Here is an 18,509-nt window from a genome sequence, read left to right as displayed (position 1 = left end):
TTCTGTGCACAGGGCTGGTGTTCCTGGCTGTAAGATGTCCTGCTCTGCAGCCAGTCTACTCTGCCAGCTGGTAGAGAGAATGGACAGGTCACTGCTCCCGCTGCCTCAGCATCCTCCCAATGAGTTTGCAGTACTGCTGAAGCCAGAAAACAGCACTTCCGGATGAAGTGATTCATATTTATTAGTTGATAACTAATATAAAGAATGGAAGTAATGGGAAGCCATTGTTACTTTATAAATTCCCAAAAGTATAATAAATTTTTAATTGTCTTAAAACTGTAGGCTCATTTAGTGCAGTCTCAGTTCCCCACACAAGATGGCAGCTCTTCTTTCCTTCTGCTCAGCTTTTCTTCAGTGAAAGCTGTCCCTTTCACACTGACACTGCAGGTGCTACTGCAACACAGTAATAATCCAAACCAGCCCTGAGACTCCGGTCATTATTCCTTCCAACACCAGCATCTCACCCAGAACAGCATGGTTTGTAAGGAGGTTTGTGAGGAGCAGCACTGTTTCACTCAATACTCCATTTATCTAATTCCAGCACGTGGCAGTAACTGGTTTGTATTTGTGCTGGTTTTGGCTGAGGTATTTAATATTCTTCACAGTTGCTGGCATGGGGCTGTGATTTGGATTTGGAGATGATACCACAGAGATGGGTTTTTTATTGATGAGCAGAGTTTACACAGAACCAAGGCCTTTTCTGCTTTTGTCCTGCCATGCTGACAAAGAAGTCGGGGGTGCATGGGAGACTGGGAGGAGACATAGCCAGGACAGGTGACCCAAAGTGACCAAAGGGATACTCCAGACCATGTGACATCATGCTCAGTATATAAAGTGGGGGCAAAAAGGAGGGAGGGATGTGATGGGGTTTGTCTTCCCAAGTCACAGTTACATGTGATGGGGCCCTGCTCTACTGGGGAAGGCTGAACACCTGCCTGCCCATGGGAAAGAGTGAATAAATTCCTTGTTTTTCTTTGTTTGTGTGTGGAACTTCTGTTTTCCCTACTAAGCTGTCTTTATTTCAGTTCAAGACTTTTCTAACTGTTACCCTTCTGATTCTCTCTGTCCCGACCTTGCTGGCAGGGGAGTCAGCTGCTGTGTGATACATGGCTGCTGGCTGGGGTTAAACCTCAACAGTACCGCATGTTGCTGTGTAGATGCTGAAAAAGTTAGCAATTTTCCTGTTTTTTACAGCTGCTTGTGAGAGTCTCCTTTCTCATGCAAGCTAGCTGTAAACAGTGTAGAGGTTTTTGTAAACCAAGACTTTATCTCACATGTGCAAACTTGTTATGAATAGTCTTGCTTTCCACACTGAAGAAAATATTTTGAAATAGGCGTTGTAGCATTCAGCCAATCAATCTGGGAGGTGTATGGTCAAGCACCCAATAATGTCATTTCTCTATTGCAAACCAAGTTATATAAATGAGGTGATAATTAATTAAATAATTCCATTTATCCTGGACTTGAATTCCATGTCATTCTTTGCACCATCCCTGCAGACAACAGCGACATTGCTGGTTTTGAGGTTTGAAACTGCAATTAAAGGGGGAAAAAAACCCAAAACCACTTCCTTCAGTTCAGATTACAGGACATTCATTTGCAGATAAGGACTTGAAACCCTATGCTCAAACTTTTAGACTGTATGTCCTACTACCCTGGCTGCACCATCATTTAGAGAAGTGTAAAGTTATTTATATTTCACATTTGTTATAGTACACTCAACAAGTGAGTGTATTTCAGGCAAGGCAACAGAAAATTAGGTCTTTGCATAATTCGGGCTTGCTAGAAAATACTGTATTCTCTGGCCTGATATCTAATTGACCGCAGCATTGCACTGAGTGTCTCTGTAAAGTCAGAAACTCTGAAGTGGATCTAACAATTAATGGTATATTAATTGAACCTGTCATAAAAGATGCCAAATTGCCCACACTGCTGTTTCATTTTGAAGCGTATTTTGAGACTTAGTCAATATATATTGTACAGCTTCTGCTCAGCTGAAACTCTTGTCTCCTTGGGTAGGTTGTAGGTGCCTCATTCTGTGGTTAGTTGGTGTCAAGGGGATCTCTGCTCCATTGTCACCAGCTTGGCCTGTCCCCCTTTCAGAAGAGCCTAGAAGAAATACTGAAGCACCTAAGGATCATATTTAGAGTCCTCCCAGGTGCGGAGGAGAGATATACTTCTTATGCCATGGTCATGGCATAATGTAGACTTAGCCCAATAAATATTTGTTCTAAATATATAAATCTCCTCTAAAGGTTCAGCAACCAGCAGCTCAGAGCCTAGAAGGCAGTAGCAGCCAGAAGAGAAGAGAAAAGAGTTGGCCCTCTTTCCCACCCAGCCGTCCCCCAACATCCTGAGCTTCCCGCCAGCGGAAGGCCAGCAGGTGTCAGCAGGAGTTTGGGAATGGGACAGATGCGCACGGACCTCAGGCGCGGCAGAACCTTCTCGCTGATGGAAAAAAAGAGACTTGTTTACTGATTAATCAAAAAAAACAAGCCCCCCAAACAAGAAAACAAAACAACCCAACCTTAAAAACAAACAAACAACAAAACAAACAAGCAACAACACAACAGGGGGAAAAACCATCCATAGCAAAACAAAACATTAAAAAAACACTTTCTAGGTGGGTTGTGACCTCAGAAGAGCTACCGACCCCTTCCCTGCGGCTGACTCCGAGGAGCGGCGGCGGTCGCGGCCGGAGCCGGGCGCTCGCTGCTCAGCGCTCGGTGCCTCCCTCTCGCCGCCCCGGCACACGGGCCCGTCCCGCAGCACAGCTCGCTGCTGGGCAGCTTACCGGGACCTGAGGGCTTTGGCGGAGCGGCTGAGTGCTGCGGGGCTGCCTGGAGCTGTGCACTGCCCCCAGACCCTGTCCCGCTGCCAGGGGCCGGGGCTCCGGGGCAGGAAAAGGCAGCGGCGGCTGCGGGAAGGGCAGGGGGATGCCCCAGCTGCTCAACGCCGCTGCGACTCTCCTCTTTATCTCTCAGTCAATCCACCCCTGTCTACCTCATGGCAAGTGTGAGCCAATTAATTGAAAGTTACTTACTTCTCAATTAAGGTGCAAATTAATTTATTTTTCATTTCTTGAAGAGTGCCTCGTAACTGAAAAACGCACGAAGATAGTTGCCATAGAGAATTTACCAAGGTAACTTGTCTTTTGACAGCTCGTTTGTATATCAAAGTCTTTATTTAAATACCTGTCTTCCTCAAAAAGCCCTGAGAAGTCTGGCTAGAGAGACTTAGCAGTTACCACACTTGAGGATTTACTGCCCATTGTCAGCCCCCTGCACAGGTCCTGCACCTCAGCCCTTGTTCCTACAAACACCTACTGGATCCCTTTTGATCTAAACAAGAGAAAGACCCCTTGGGGGCCTCAGCACCATGGAGCAGTGTTGCTCTCCACAAGCAACTGCAGCATGTTATCGGGGTATCAGACAGGTGAAAGTGTATTTCCAAAAATGTTTCTTCCAAATTAAGTGAGTCGGGTCCTTTGACAGAATCATAGAATGACCTGGGTTGGAAGGGACCTCATTTAGTTCCAACACCCTTCCCATAGGCAGGGAATATTCCAGCAGACCAGCTTGCTCAGAGCCCCATCCAGCCTGCTCTTGAACACCTCCAGGGATGGGGATTCCACAACTTCTCTGGAGAAAGTGCCTCACCACCCTTATAGTAAAGTGTTTCTTCATAGTAGCCAATATAAATCTATCCTACTTCATTTTAAGGTCCTTTCCCCTTGACCTATCACTTAATGTTCCTGCAAAAAGTCCCTCTCTAGCTTTCCTGTAGCCCCTTTTTGGTACTGGAAGGTGCTCTAAGGTCTCCCCAAAGCCTTCTCTTCTCCAGCTGAACAGCCCCAACTCTCCCAGCCTGTCTTCACAGGAGAGGTGTTCCAGCCTTTGGATCATCTTCATGACCCTCCCCTGGGCTAGTTCTAACAGGTCAATGTGTTTGTTGTGCAAGGGAGCCCAGTTTGACACAATACTCCAGGTGGGGTTTAACAAGAGCAGAGTAGAAGCAGAGAATCACCTCCCTTGACCTGCTGGTCCTGCCTCTTGTGATGCAGCCCAGGACACAATCCTTAATGAGTTTTTATTTGCTTTCCTTTTTTTTCTTTCTTCTGTAGAGAAGCTTAGCAATGCAGCAGTACAGCCACTTTAAACAAAAATGGGAAATTTACAAGTAAGTTGGATCTCCACCACTTGAAATATGTTACTTTATGCACGTATATAGACCTAATGTTGCATCTTGAAAAAAGGTGAGAAAAACAAAAGAAAAAGAAAAACATTTCAGTAACAAAGTCTTAGGTTGCAAACATAAGTAAAAATGTTGGGGGTTTTAAAAATATTTTGATCTGTCATTTTCAGGTAAATTTCCTGGTTTAGGTAGAGGCTTTAAACCCAGAAAAGCAAAGCAAGCTAAGTCTCTGTGCATAAACCAGAAAGAACTTAGAAGGTTCAAAATATTCCCAGAAATGAGATTAAAGCCAAACGAGGTTAAATGTTGATGCCAAAAAATGGATGCATTTTATTTAATAGTAGAGAGGTGAAGAGAAGGAAAAAGAAAAGAGAGAAAGAAACAGAAAAAGAAGCGTGTGTGTGGGGTGGGGGAACAGGGAGAGGTGACAGGGGTTAGGTGGAAGCATATCACCCATCCGAGGGTCCCAACGATGTCTCGTTGTTCCCCTCCATCTGGTCTGCTCGTGGTGAGGGTCCCCCGTCACCGCCGTGGCCACGCTGCCACACGTTCCGCCGTGCCACCACACACCACCACACCACATGGCAAAGAGTACAGAATCCCATGGATTAATATATGCTTTGGGCCAGGTGGGAACACCCACATCTCTCTTGCAGGGGCTGGCTTGACACACTGTCCCTTGCAACACTGAGGGTCTGTTGCATCATCTCTGGTGCTCTGGTGCAGGGTCTGGGGACCCCTTTGAGGGGGACCCCTGTGATGGGCCATGTCACCCCCTTCTGCTGTGGATAAGCTCCACCTCCCCCAGTGAGGGCCCCTCAGCTGGGCTCTGCACAGTGGAGGATGGGCAGTCACGGCACCTCTGACCACAGGCTTTTCCCAGATACCCAGAGCCTCTCCTCCCTCCACCCCTTGGTTCGAGGGTCTGTTCGAGCCTGGCAGCTGATAGCCCTGGGGCTGTGGTCTCCACCTTGGAGGTGTTAAGCCTGTACTCAGTGAATGTCCCCAGCCCTGAGTTGTTACTTTATCTTATCTTCATCAGGGGTCGTGTAAGGCCTCAGTCAGGGCCCCATTCAGGGTGCGGTAGTCTTCTCTGCAGCTTTTGTAACACAGTTTTGAAAGTTCTTCATGAAAACATTTAAGTCATAAACTATAATATTTCAGTCTCTGACAGTAGGTATAATAAGATCTTCCAACAGCTCTTCAAGAAGTCCGAGAAGGACTAGAGTACAAGTCGTATCACATCACTTTTGATTTTCCAGGATGTTGGTGAGCCAGTCAGACTTTGTGTGTATCTTGTAATCAGGACAGTGAAAGCTGTACCACAACGTTTTTCATTGGAGTGGTAAAGTGCTGCCTTACATGAAACCATAAGTTATTGGCAGTCTTTGCATGCATATTTTTTGCCCTTATTCCCAGGTTAATAAAAACATTTTTCATTATCAAATAGTAAAAATCCAATACCTATATAATTTAGTGTCTCCACTCACTGGATGAAGTTCTGAGTGCATAATGACTTTCATTGACAGATAGTGTCTTGATGAAAAAGAATTCCTTGTGGAGGTAACATAAATGACTAAAGTACAAGAAGGTTCTTGAGAAAACAGTGCACACTGTTTTTATTTAAAGGTATGCCTCAGGGTGTGTTAGAATGCTTTTTCTGAGATAGCTATGTGAAGTGTAAGGTAATACTGATTTAAAATTTCTTTTTAATGTTAGAGGAGTTGAAGGCTCTATAGATAGCAACATTACAAGCTGGGAACAACCTGCTACTTCTGGACAGCATTGTGCAGGCGGAATGGCAGAGTGCAGGTGCTCAGCCACAAACTGAAAATACCCACTGACCTCAGGGGGAGTTACACATTCCAGAAGAGTCTTGGGAACAGCCCTGAGACATCACATGGGCTGCAGCCAACTTCAGTGGCAGTTTAGCATGCCCACGCCAGCAGAGCCCTCCTGCATCTGCATTTGAGTTTCCCTGAATGCTAAGACAATGTGGCTTGTCACCACACTGAGCAGAGAGAAGCTGTGTGCTCACACAGGCAGCAGAGGATGGAGGAGAGGGCTCAGGGCTGCCTGCACAATGCATCTCCCAGCACTAGCAGAGCCTGATGCTTGCCCACACTCCCTTCCAATGAGCAGCAGAAGAGATTACATACAGGGATAGCTGCAGCTTCACCTGGGAAAGGTGCTAGCCCAAATGCAAGCCCAAACTCCAGGAGAGAAAAATGCCCTTCTCCTCTCTGCAAACCCCTATTGCCAGAGTGTTCCTTACCTGGAAAATTTCACCTTGCTGCGCCACAGTGACCACTCTACAAACAGAGGAAGCAGCTGCAAGAATTAGTTGAATACGTCTAAAACACTTTTTGCTCTCTCTGCTTGGAAGCAGCTGGGTCAGGTTTCCTAGGACTTCTCAAGTAAAGCACCTAAAGGAAACATCATGCTGAACAGCAGGACTTACAATATGGGAAGTTGTCACTGGAAGTGCTGAGTAATCTTACAAAAATGTGCTACCAACATTCCCTTAAAAAGTATGTGATCATCTTTGATCCAAGTTTATAGAAATACTTCAAATATAATTGCTCCTTGGTTTGCTTGACAAGCCGGGTTCAAAATTCAGTTTCCCTGGCAACATCTGAAGACATTAAACCATGTAATGTGTTTAGGAAAGAAAATAAAGGGGAATGGCAAATTAGTCCTAAAAGTTAGTTTAAAAGATATGCAGAGAGAAGTAAAAAAAAGAATGGGCAAACAGTAGCACATCAATAACCTTGAAAATTAAGTATTTCAGCTTTCTAAGTTCTGCAGAAAATAAATGACTGAAGTTAGTAGTTGCTGTTGTTGCTTTTATCATCCAATTGGTTTGCTGCAGTTAGCACTATGTGCCAATCACAATTTTGGCTGCTTCTAAGAGACAAAATAAGCAGAAGACTGCACACTGTTCTCCTTAATCACAGCTGGCCGAGGCAGCCTTGCACAAGCTGGACTAAGTAGCCATCTGCAGAAGTGACCACTGGCACCTCTTGTTAAAAGAAAACACCTATGTGTGTGTTCAGGGATGATGGGCAGCCAAAAGCCAGAGAACACAGTGAGGGTCCTTCGAGTCCTACCCTGTTCTTCAGCACAGCCTCCTGCACACCCCTCTTGCACTGCACAGAGCCTGTATGTGACGGAGCAGGGAAGGCGAGCCATGCCCAGCCTGCAGCACGAGCTCTGGCACCCGACCGACAGCTCCCTGTGACTGCAGAGCTCCTGACAGACAATATCCCAACAAAGCCACTGCTGAGCACCCCAGAGTCGGGTGTAAAGCTTGGCAGCAGTATTTGCACAGAGTAGCACTGTTTGCAGGTTTTCATTTCTATTAAATATAAACCGCAAATTTAATCTTCCCCTTTATCTGAGTTCTAATCAGTAGACTGGTGTAGTTTGCTAGCTAAAATATTTCCAGGGATTCATAGAGCAGTAGCTGATTAAGAGCTTTCAGAAATGCTTCTATACTTCCCAAAGGTGAAAGAACTCAGAAGAAAATGAGCAGACTCTTCTTCTACCTCCTGTTCAAATGATTGAAGCAAGTTCTTTCTGCACAGAATCACATTCTTTATATCGAATAGACCACTAGACCTTCTGGCTTATTGGAACCACACCAAGAGAGTAGTACAAGAGAATGGAACTGCCCCTGCATGTCCTCCATATATCAATAATGATTACCTGGAAAGACAACACTGGGAGAATGTGACTTGTTTAGGAATCAGATAGCTGTGGCATCCAAAATGATTTGTGTCCATGTGCTTCAGTGCTCAACTCTGCTAACTGAAAAAAATAAACAGAAGCCTGAAATTGTAATGAAGTACCAGACATTTATTGAGCCATTTATTGTGTTTCCAGCCTGTTTGTCTCTAGATTGATTTAAGAGCTCCTCTCCACCTTTTGAAAATTAAGCTTATTTTCTAGCCTTATTTCACACTAGGAGTGATTTTAGAGTGATCTGGCATATTTGCTGCTCCTTTCCTCAGGGAACTGTGAACACACTTAATGCGAACTAGATTACACCATGCCCCTCAGCCACAGGAGTCTCTCTCTGTCCATAGGGCATCCTCCAGTAGCCTGGCTGGGGACTGACAACATCAATTGTCAGATTTCAGGTGAAATAACCCGTCTGTAACTGCTAGCCAGATGATCAAATTCAGGAAAGCATAATGAAAACTGCCATAGCAAAGGAACAAGTGGCTCTGTGTTCACATGAATGGTGCAGTGATATCAATGATGTTAGAGGGGGGGCAGCTAATGCCTCCTATGCAATAGTGCATGGCTGTGACACTTTACTGTCATGCTCTTTTTGATTATGTTTAGCAGGAGCCAGTAGGAAGCAATGAGTGCTGCACAAGGTGCAAGATTCTCATTGATCATAGTGTAAACCTTCTTTCATGAAAAGTTCCTGTTTCTGCACATGCCCTTCCTCCATGCAAATTAGAGGAAGGAGAGCAAATCTGATCACAGCAAAGAAAGATCAGTCTTAGTCATAGGAGGGAAATGAAGGTATTGGAGAAAAAAGAGTCCTTTAAGAGAAATAAAAAGAGCGGTTCTAAGGATCAGTATGAGGCTGAGAAGCTATTCAGGTAATACCAGCTAGGATTTGAACTTGCTGTTGATGTGAAACTCCCTCGGTCTTCAATCCTGTAGTCTTGGAATGATTTCAGGATGTTGGGACTAGAAGGGCTGTAGCTTGGGTTCTCAGTGCTGAGTTACATGCCACCAACACAGAATAGCCACTGTTCCAGCCACTGGCTTCAGCCACTGACAGTGGGAGAGCAGCAACAAACTACCATTAAGGTATCACATCTGTGCCCATGTCTGCCCAGGCTGAAGTTTCAGGATCTCTACATGGTCTGAAGCCATCCTCTGCCTCCAGCAAAATAAACGTCAAGTGCCTTTCCTACAAAGAAGCAGCTTTCCATTTTTGTACCAGCCCTGGATGATTCCTTGTTGGCCAAGTTCTGCCCTGAGTTGCAAACCAATATTGCCTGAGACTGTTCTGCCAAATTGATCGTGCTTCCTTGACCCGTGACTTTTAAACTTTAAAGGCTGCTCTGAATTGCTTAGGGAGGCAATTTAGGTAAGCAGGTGCTTTGTGAGGAACAGTAATATATGAACCAGTCATTTGCTGAGGAAGGTGACAGGACTTATTCTTGTCCTTGTGGGACTTTGTTTCAGAGAATGGCGCCAGTAAAGATCTCAGCCTCCCATGCATCACTATTACAACTGGAGGCTTCCTTGTACCCAGGAAATTATTTTTATCAGTGACCATCTTCATACTAGAGCTTTATGCAATCATTAAAAAAAACCTGAAAAAACAAACAAACAAAAAACCTGCATTTTACTCTTTCCAAAGCAAGAACAAGGCCTCCAGTCTGGCTTCTTTTCTGTGGAAAGCCACTGTGAAGAAAAGCAGAGGTTTGATGTGCTTGTGAAAACATTTGGTGTTGGTAAACTGTGCAGCAGTGCTTTGTCCTGGCCAAACCTTCCTAAATACGCTTTCCTGTGTGTTCATTACTGTCATCTGGCTCCTAAATAAGCATGTAAGCTTAAATGAGAACAACTTTGTATCCATTAGGCTGGAAGATGAGATTTGTTTTATTAAGGCTGAGAAAGAACATTTGTATCGCTTAAGGAGCCTTTGTGTGTTGCCTTTGCCAGTAAATGGTGAGAAACAGCTATGGAAGGAGAGGGAATGAGAAAAAGACAGCTGACACCAGCCATGGCTTTCACAGCCTGCAGCAGCTGACATCCAGACAGCCTCCATCTATTTCCCACACAGCTTCATACGAGTTTTGATAGACTTGTGAAGAAAAAAAGAGAAGTACAGAATATGGCAGTAGGAAGAAGACAAGGTCTAGTGGCAGACATTCCTTTCTTAACCTTTTGGGGACCCCCAAGAAGAATCTATCAGATTTTAGTACACTTCTCAAGGCCTTACTGTTTTTCTGTGGTCTGCAGAGAGGTCTAAGAACTGAGGATCAATTCCCGCCCAGCATCTATTACCAACAGGGGACCATCCATCACTGACTCTAAAATTATTTCCATTCCTAGTCATGACCTGAATCCATGTTGTGACTGATCCAGTGTTACCTTCAATTAGAGAAACTTGTAAAAATCTTAGCATTTTGTTTGTGATTGCTGGGGAATGGGAGGTTTGACAGCCCATAGCAGTGCTAGGTGGCATTTCTTCAGTGTTGGCCATGCTATGATGCCTTACCCTAGGAACAGGAAAGTTCTCCCTGAATGATGTGCTGCTTATTTTAATCAAATGTGGCAGCAGTTTTCCATGATTCTCACATTAGTTGGAAGATCATGGAACAGAATCCCAAGGTTTGGGTCAAGATGCCATTAAGATAGCTTTTCAACATATCAAATCACACACAGTTATTCTTTTTTAAAATGTTTAGTGTATTTGGAAGACTTAACAAGAGTTTCTTTTTACAGTAAAATGCAGTTAATAAATGTGTTGATGTTTAACATTTGCAATCCAGTTTAAAGGGTTTGATTGGAAATTTTAGGCCTGCGGCTCTATTTAAATAAAACAAAAGCAAAATCCCCCCACCTTTGATGCTGACTGTTTATCAACATTTTATGCTATCAGCTCTATTCAAAGGAATATTCCAGAACAGCCTAGAGAAACATGGCATCAAATGAAAATACCAGTGAACAAAGATGGAGCCAGTGAGGTGCAATGAAACAAAAATCAAGATAAAGCATGAGCATAGCACTTTGTAAAATCTAAGTTAACTATTATAGCACTCATATGCACAACATTATTAGGTTTAAATTACTCTAAAACTTATTTGGGTTTGGTAAAAAACAAACCTGTGCAGCCAGTGAGGAAACAAAAATTCAAAATAAATCTTAGTCCACAGAATTATTGAGCAGCCTAATTTCAGCATAATAAACATTTGAGTTCACAGAAGTCTAGCCCAAGTCAAGATGAAAAAGTCTGGAGATGTGTGCAGAAATAAAGTTCTACTACATGTCATTATAGAAACACATAAATAGGTTACTTCCAGAATTTCTGGGAGACTATAGAACTGCTGCAGTCTCAGGGCCTGTAAACTGCTGATTGAAGGTGTTGCAATTCTCATCAGTTTTATTTCGGGAAGACAAAGTCTGGTCAGGGTGGTAATGACAGTCAAGATGAGGATACGAGGTCTGACAAGGACTGCAGGAGCTTAGTTCAGCAGCTGGCAGTCCTCACAAAGTAGATGTGTGTGAGATAATAAATAATTCTCTTTTTTAGATGTAGCAAAAAATAGTCTCCTGCTTTCCTTCCAAATGAAAAATCAGCGAAGGAAGCAGAAGTGTTTAATTAACTAAGAAACACAACAAAAATGGTTTTGTTTTCTTTCATTGCAGAAGTAAGGCTTACAGTGTGAGGTTACATTTAATATTGCATACAGTAAATTATGAAATAAAACACTGAAAAGTGAAATGTAATATTTTCCATTTTAAAACTTTAAAAGAGAAAAGTTTTAAATTTTTACAAACCGTTTTCTGTTTTTCCTAGCAAACTCTTTGGGTTTCAGAGGGTGTAGGTGAAGGGTTTTATGTGGCAACAAAAGATGAAATTTTGAAAATTCCCGATGTTTTGTCAGAACTTTTTTGAAACTGAGCTGTTTTCAAGAAACTTTTGGATTTTATATAACTTTATATTCCAATAGAGAAGGTGATCCATAGAAAATTTTCTAGTAAACATGTCTTGTGGCATGCAAAACGCTGCTTTTGTTGAAGTACAGCATTTGAGGTACTACTGTACAAAAATAAAAAAACTGTGCTTCTTCATACTTGATCCCCCTCTGCCACAGTTGTCTCTCTCAACCCAAAATCTTTGTCCACCTTCCACAGAAACTTCTCCTCATTCAGTGCACAGGGCAGAAAATGTTTTGCAACAAGCCATTATTCTTTGGGGGTTTATTTATTCTTTCTATCTGAGGTTTGTTATCACACACTACCCTGAGAACATCGACAATAAAAAATATTGATAGCAGCTGTCTGTACTGGTACAGGTCAGCTCTCAAAAAGCATTCAGCAGCAGGAGATGCACCATTCCCATTATTCAGATAGGAGCTATTGATTGTAAGAGCTCTTTTAATGTGCAGTGTAAAACACAGTGTTTAATATAGTTCGAATAGAGCTCATGCAACATAGTGGATAGCTAGTAAGAGTTCTCAAACACTGCTACAGCTTTGGCAATCTTTTTAGGTGGATCCAACAGTCCATGCATATTTAAAAAGGAGAAGCTCTATTAGTCACTCCTTTTTCTTAACAAACATGTTTACAAAAAGCATGGAGTGAGGTGGTTAAGTGGTTTCACGTGCAGAGGAACGTGTGTCTGCTGGGGGTGTCATGCAGCAAGACAGCGCTGACCGAGGGTGGTTTCAGCTTTCCCAGCAGATTGGTGGCGAGAAGGTATTGCTGCTAAGGGAACGTGCCACTCAGGATCAGAGCTGAGCCTTTCATGTTATACTAAGCCCAGGCCAGGCCCTGGAAGCATGACCTCATTAACCTCATGACTCTTGATCTCTCAATTATGTCCAAGTCTCCACTCACAGAAGAATTCAGGACAAGTCTGGCTCCAAAGCTAATTTATTTATTTCCATAAATGATCTATTTACATTGGCTCGGAGGTCAGCATCTTTTTTTAAAGACAGTCACACTTAGAAGAGATTATCTATGTTTTTGAGACGCCTTAATGGTCTAATAATACAGATGTGAGACAGTGTTGTAGAAAGAAATTTAACCTGGGAATTCATTTACCATCCAAAATTTCAGTAAGAAAACTAAAAATGATAAGTGTTCGAAGTGACACTTGGGATTTACTGCAGTCATGCAATTATATGAACTAGTCCTGCCTAGGCAATGAAAATTCCCTTATTTAGAAAGCAGCTGAAATATAGAAAAGAGCTAAGCTGTAGGAACATATCAAACATGAGTGTAGATAGACAATACCAGTGTGCAAACAGAGGGAGTGATAGCTCCGCACCCACACTACTCATTAAACAGGAGAACATTTCTGTCTGGTTTTGTCCAGTAGGAAGGCTCTGGATCAGTGCTGGTATCTTCATCCTGTTATTATTTCTTCTGCAACACGTGGTGTCATGTTCAAACAGTCACAAGGACCTTTGCTTCTTGTTCTGTCCTAGAATCACACAGGATGCAAAACTTTCAGCACAAAGTCGAGGGGAATTTGGCAGAGAAGTTTGCTGGCTATTGCTTCAGAACTTCACGTGCTTCTTACAAATTCTCTCCAAAAGAAGCCACTACATTTTCAGTTACAAAAGTACCTGAGCAGCCTTGGATCAAGAGCTTTATTTTGATGAAAGATTTTGCCCAGAGAGGTTGTGGAGTCTCCCTCACCAGAAATATTCAAGAAGCTTCTGGACGCAATCCTGTGCCATGTATTCTGGGATGACTCTGCTTGAGCAGGGAGGTTGGACCAGATGACCCACTGTGGTCCCTTCCAACCTGACACATTCTGTTATTCTGAGATTCTGATTCTGTGATTAAAGTCCTTCTAGAGTTAGGCATGTATATAAATGTCCTATGGCAAATGCTTAGGATTATTCATGACAGTAAAGACAGACAAATTAAGTTTTTGTTAGAATGGAGTGGGTAGGAGCTAAATCATGTTAACCTACAAAGATATTTCTAAAACAAACTCGTGATACATTGTTGTTTCTCTGATTTTCAATCCCACTGAAGCACTTTTAAAACTGCTGGCATTGTTATTCTCAAACACATTAAAGTTAGCAGTTGCCAAATGAACAGGGGGAACACTTGCCTAAAATGCATATAGTAAGATGTGTCATGAGTTCCACAGGGAAAAACCATCCAGCACGCAAAGAAATATTGATCATGTATTCAGATTTATTTGGGTGATTACACAGTGACTACTTACCTTTGTGTTGGTATGTGATATCTGCATTCATCACTGCCACCATTTAGCTCTGCACCTCTAGCCTGGGCAGCCAGGAACCTTGAATTCCATTCCATGCCCTTCATCATCTGGTTTGTCCACACTTGTGCATATCTTCCAGTCCCAGTAACAAGGGCTTTTCTGTAGCTCAATAAAAATACAAGTTTCTTCATTATCTGATGGACCAACACCCTTCATTGGATCAGATAATGATCACTTATCTTGCCAGTGCATGCACTAGTGTTATTGAATGTCCCTGTGTAATGAGCCTTAATCAGTAGAAGTAATGTCAGAATCTGTTTCTTTCAAATTTCCCTAGACTTGCACTGCTTTCTGTATTAAAACATTAAATATGCTTACAGTAAGACATCCAGTGTAGTTTTCATGTAGAAAACAAAATATATTTTTAAAATAAGAAAACTACAGCAATGTGATCTGTGTCTAATACTGCAATTTCCAAAAAGTACTGTTCCACAGAGGGACTATAGTCTCTGTGCTGTTTGCAGTAAACATCAAGGAACCATACTGAACCAGAGGCAAATGCACAAATATGGAAGATGGAATGGCTCAGTAGTGATTTACTGAAGATTAGATAAAGTTAGATAAAATTATGCTCAGTCATAGAAATCAAATTTTCCTTTAGACATTCTTCTGCATTGTAAACCTACTTTATTTACTACCAAGTGTTATTCCTACAAACATTTCAGGATCACAAATTCTCACTAAAAAACAACAGAAGAAGGTCTTCTTCCCTTAGACCTCCTCAGCAGGCCAGTTGTTGTGGAGCCCTTATCTGGGTATCTGACTCTTCCTATGACACTCTTTAAAGACCTTCATTACCTGGCACCATGGACTCCGCTGCGGATGCTGGGGACAGGCAGTCTCCTGCAGCAGTGCTCAGCCTCCTGGCCTCTCCATGGATCCAGTCCTGCCAGCACAGGGAGGACTTGTGAGCAGCATGAGTGGGAGGAGCTGCTCAGGGAGCCAGAGCACTGTACACTCTGTCAGAGCACTGTACATGCCACAGGAGAACTGTACACTCCATGGGAGCACTGTGCACTCCATGAGAGCACTGTACATGCCACAGGAGAACTGTACACTCCATGGGAGCACTGTGCACTCCATGGGAGCACTGTACATGCCACAGGAGAACTGTACACTCCATGGGAACACTGTGCACTCCATGGGAGCACTGTACATGCCACAGGAGAACTGTACACTCCATGGGAGCACTGTGCACTCCATGGGATCACTGTACATGCCACAGGAGAACTGTACACTCCATGGGAACACTGTGCACTCCATGGGAGCACTGTACATGCCACAGGAGAACTGTACACTCCACGGGAGCTGAAAACAGTGGTGGAGGCACAGGAGCTGCCCCAAGGGCTCATCACAGCACAAGGCCTCCCCCATGGAATCTCAGGAGAAAGTGCCCTTGAAGCACTTCAGAACAAGTACCTCCTAAACGACGACATGAGAAATGTTCTTCCTACATCCAACTCTTTTAATCGCAGTTTTACTGTATGCACAGCAGATACACTTCCTGAAAAGGATTTTTCCTAAGCTGCCAGTTGTGTGGAATACTGTATCCTTAGGGCTTGAGTAAACCACACCTTTTTTATTATTCGGCTCACAAAATAGGAGAGGCCTTAAAGAAGTACATATCCCTGCTCAGTACTCTGTCTGGTATCAGCCTTTGCCTGTGGATTCCACTCACTGAAATGCTTCTCATGTGATTCCCATGGGTTTCAAAGGTAAGGCGAGAAGACTTTCATCCTTACTACATCTCTCCTACCATTCAAAACCTCCCAACCACTTTCTCTTTCTTTCCTGAGTAAACCTGGAACTTTATAAATCATTATCTGAAGAGAAATACCAAGAGAGAAATAAAGATCAGTATTGATATAGTGCAGTAATTCCAAAGCAAAAAAATTATTGGCAATCGTATGGCTAAGGAAAGAGCAAAAGTAGATTATTTTCAACCGATTTAAAATTCTGACATTGTTATTATATTGGGAAACCTATTAAGCCCTCAGGGACACAGCCATTGACCTCTGCCACAAACCTTAATAGGTTTCACAGAGAAAAAAGAAAAATGCAATAGGTCCAAATTACTATATCCAGTCAAGTGATGTGAGTACCATAACACTCTTCAAACATAAACGTGTTTCTCCTTTGTTTTAAGAAAAGAGCTAGAAAAGCTAAGGAAGCACTCTGGAGCTGTGTGATAATACTGAACTTGTTAGTGTTCAGTCAAATTCCAAGCCTACAAATCTCCTGGGATATACAAGATTTAAGTCAGCAGTGAAAGAAAAAGTGAAAAGTCAGTAGGGAAAGAGCTAGGAAGGCCCAGGTCTCCAGTCCAGTGAGAACTACAATCAGTTTCCTTGCCTGAGAAGCAAAACACCTCAAGGCGACCAGTCACATACTTTCAAGTATCAAAACCCACACTTCAAAATTCACCACCTCCTCAGATTTTCTGTGCTGAAATGGCTGACACCATTGTGAGGGACACTGAGTTCGTTCAGCCAAGAAAAGGGGATGAGGAAGTTGATTTTTCCCTTGAAATCACTGTTAGTACACTAACCTGTATTTTGAGTCACTAAGTTGTTCCCTGGATTAACAGGCATAGCTGTCCCTGTGCTGAAGCATGAGGAAGCTACACAATTAGAAGACCAAGTTGATGACAAAAATGAGTAGATACTTGTTACTCCCTCCCAGAACAGCTCACTCCAGTTTGGGTGCTGCTACCAGCAATTAGGTATCCTTGTATCCAAGAGGAATGCATAGCTTGCTGCCATACTGCAAATCAAATGATGGGCAGTTTTAAATAATGACCTCAAGCTCACACTCCTCTACTCTCACTTTCTTTTTGCAAAGACTTTTACCCCATATTCATGGCCCATTAATTACTGTTACATAATGTAAGAAGTAAGGCAGATGTCTGAAGCATAGTTTTAAAATGAGGTAGGTGTGTAATTCAATCTAATGTGTTTGGAAGTTTCTGATCAAAACTAGTCCCATCATTGGGGCTCTTCATTGCCAGATTCTTTGGCATTTGAAGCTTAGTCATGAGCCATGGAAACATCCATACGGCACTGTAATTACCACATGATCTTCCAGCAATTCCCATCACTCACTTCTTGACACCAAAAGTCGGCGGGGTTCCTGCAGGCAGCTCCGGAAAGCAGAGCTCCTCTCGCAGGCTGGCCAGCGCACTTCCACTCGCTTAAAGACGGCAAAGCCAGGGCTGCGCCCGTGCTAACAACAACACAGCTGCATGCTGTTAGAGCAGCTGGTGGCTAAGTGGGAACTAATAAATAAGGCTCTGTCCCGCCTGCTGCAGTGGAATGTGATAGTGGGGGGAGCAGGCAGAGCCAATGGCACCCGGGAGACTCCATCTGCCTTACCCAAAGGTCAAGAACACAGTCACAGGTTACAGCCTCAGCACCATGGTATCACCTTTAAAATGAGATCCTCCACACTGCAAGAAAAATCACAATGAATTAGTCAAGAGGATTTCTGCTTTTTACCATAGATACCTCCAAATCTGGGCTGTAACATCAATTCTTTCAAACAATCCTTTGTGTCAGGATCTTTCAGGATATGGAATAACAGAAGAGCTGAGCATGATTTTGACTGAGGCACTGAAAAGATGCTAATTGATTTAGCCAGTTGATAGATTAAAAAAATATGCAGTATTTGCCTAATTCAAGGTATTTCCCTCAGTGAATATTAAAAAATCTTCAAAATAAAATACTAAAATTATACTGAGATAGGCCTGTTTCCTGAGTTCTGAGATTGGTTCTGAGTTACACTTTAAAGCAAATCATGAAATATTGCATTTATATGATACACAGACTCCATTCTTCTGGGGTTTTTTACTTTTTTCATATAGGTTTTTCTGCATTCAAACATATTTCCTAAAATTTCCAGTCTGTTTTCTGCTCCATTCTCAAATGATAATTTCAGAAACTAAGATTTTAATTTTTTTAAGTTGCAATACTTGTAATGTAAAAACAATTACTAGCAACTCTGTTAGAAGTTAAATGTAAATTTTCAATGTTCCTTCCAAAAACCCATGGTAGGTCCATTATGTACATCAAAGGCACAACTGTTTATGTTTTTTAATTTTTTTATTGACAGATTTTGATATGTTAATAAATACAGTAGACTGTAAAGACGATACAGGAGAACCAAGTGATGCATGTGCAGTGATACCTGGAAGTAAATGCACTTTGATAAGACTAATGATAAAGCAAACACTTATAAAGTGGTTCATTCAGTTCTGATTTGTACTGCTCCAATTAGTGACACTCTCCCTGACAGGAATTTTTTTTTAAATTGT

Source organism: Corvus hawaiiensis, chromosome 26, assembly GCF_020740725.1.
Source record: "Corvus hawaiiensis isolate bCorHaw1 chromosome 26, bCorHaw1.pri.cur, whole genome shotgun sequence".
Lineage (NCBI taxonomy): Eukaryota > Metazoa > Chordata > Aves > Passeriformes > Corvidae > Corvus > Corvus hawaiiensis.
This window is presented reverse-complemented; position numbering follows the sequence as displayed.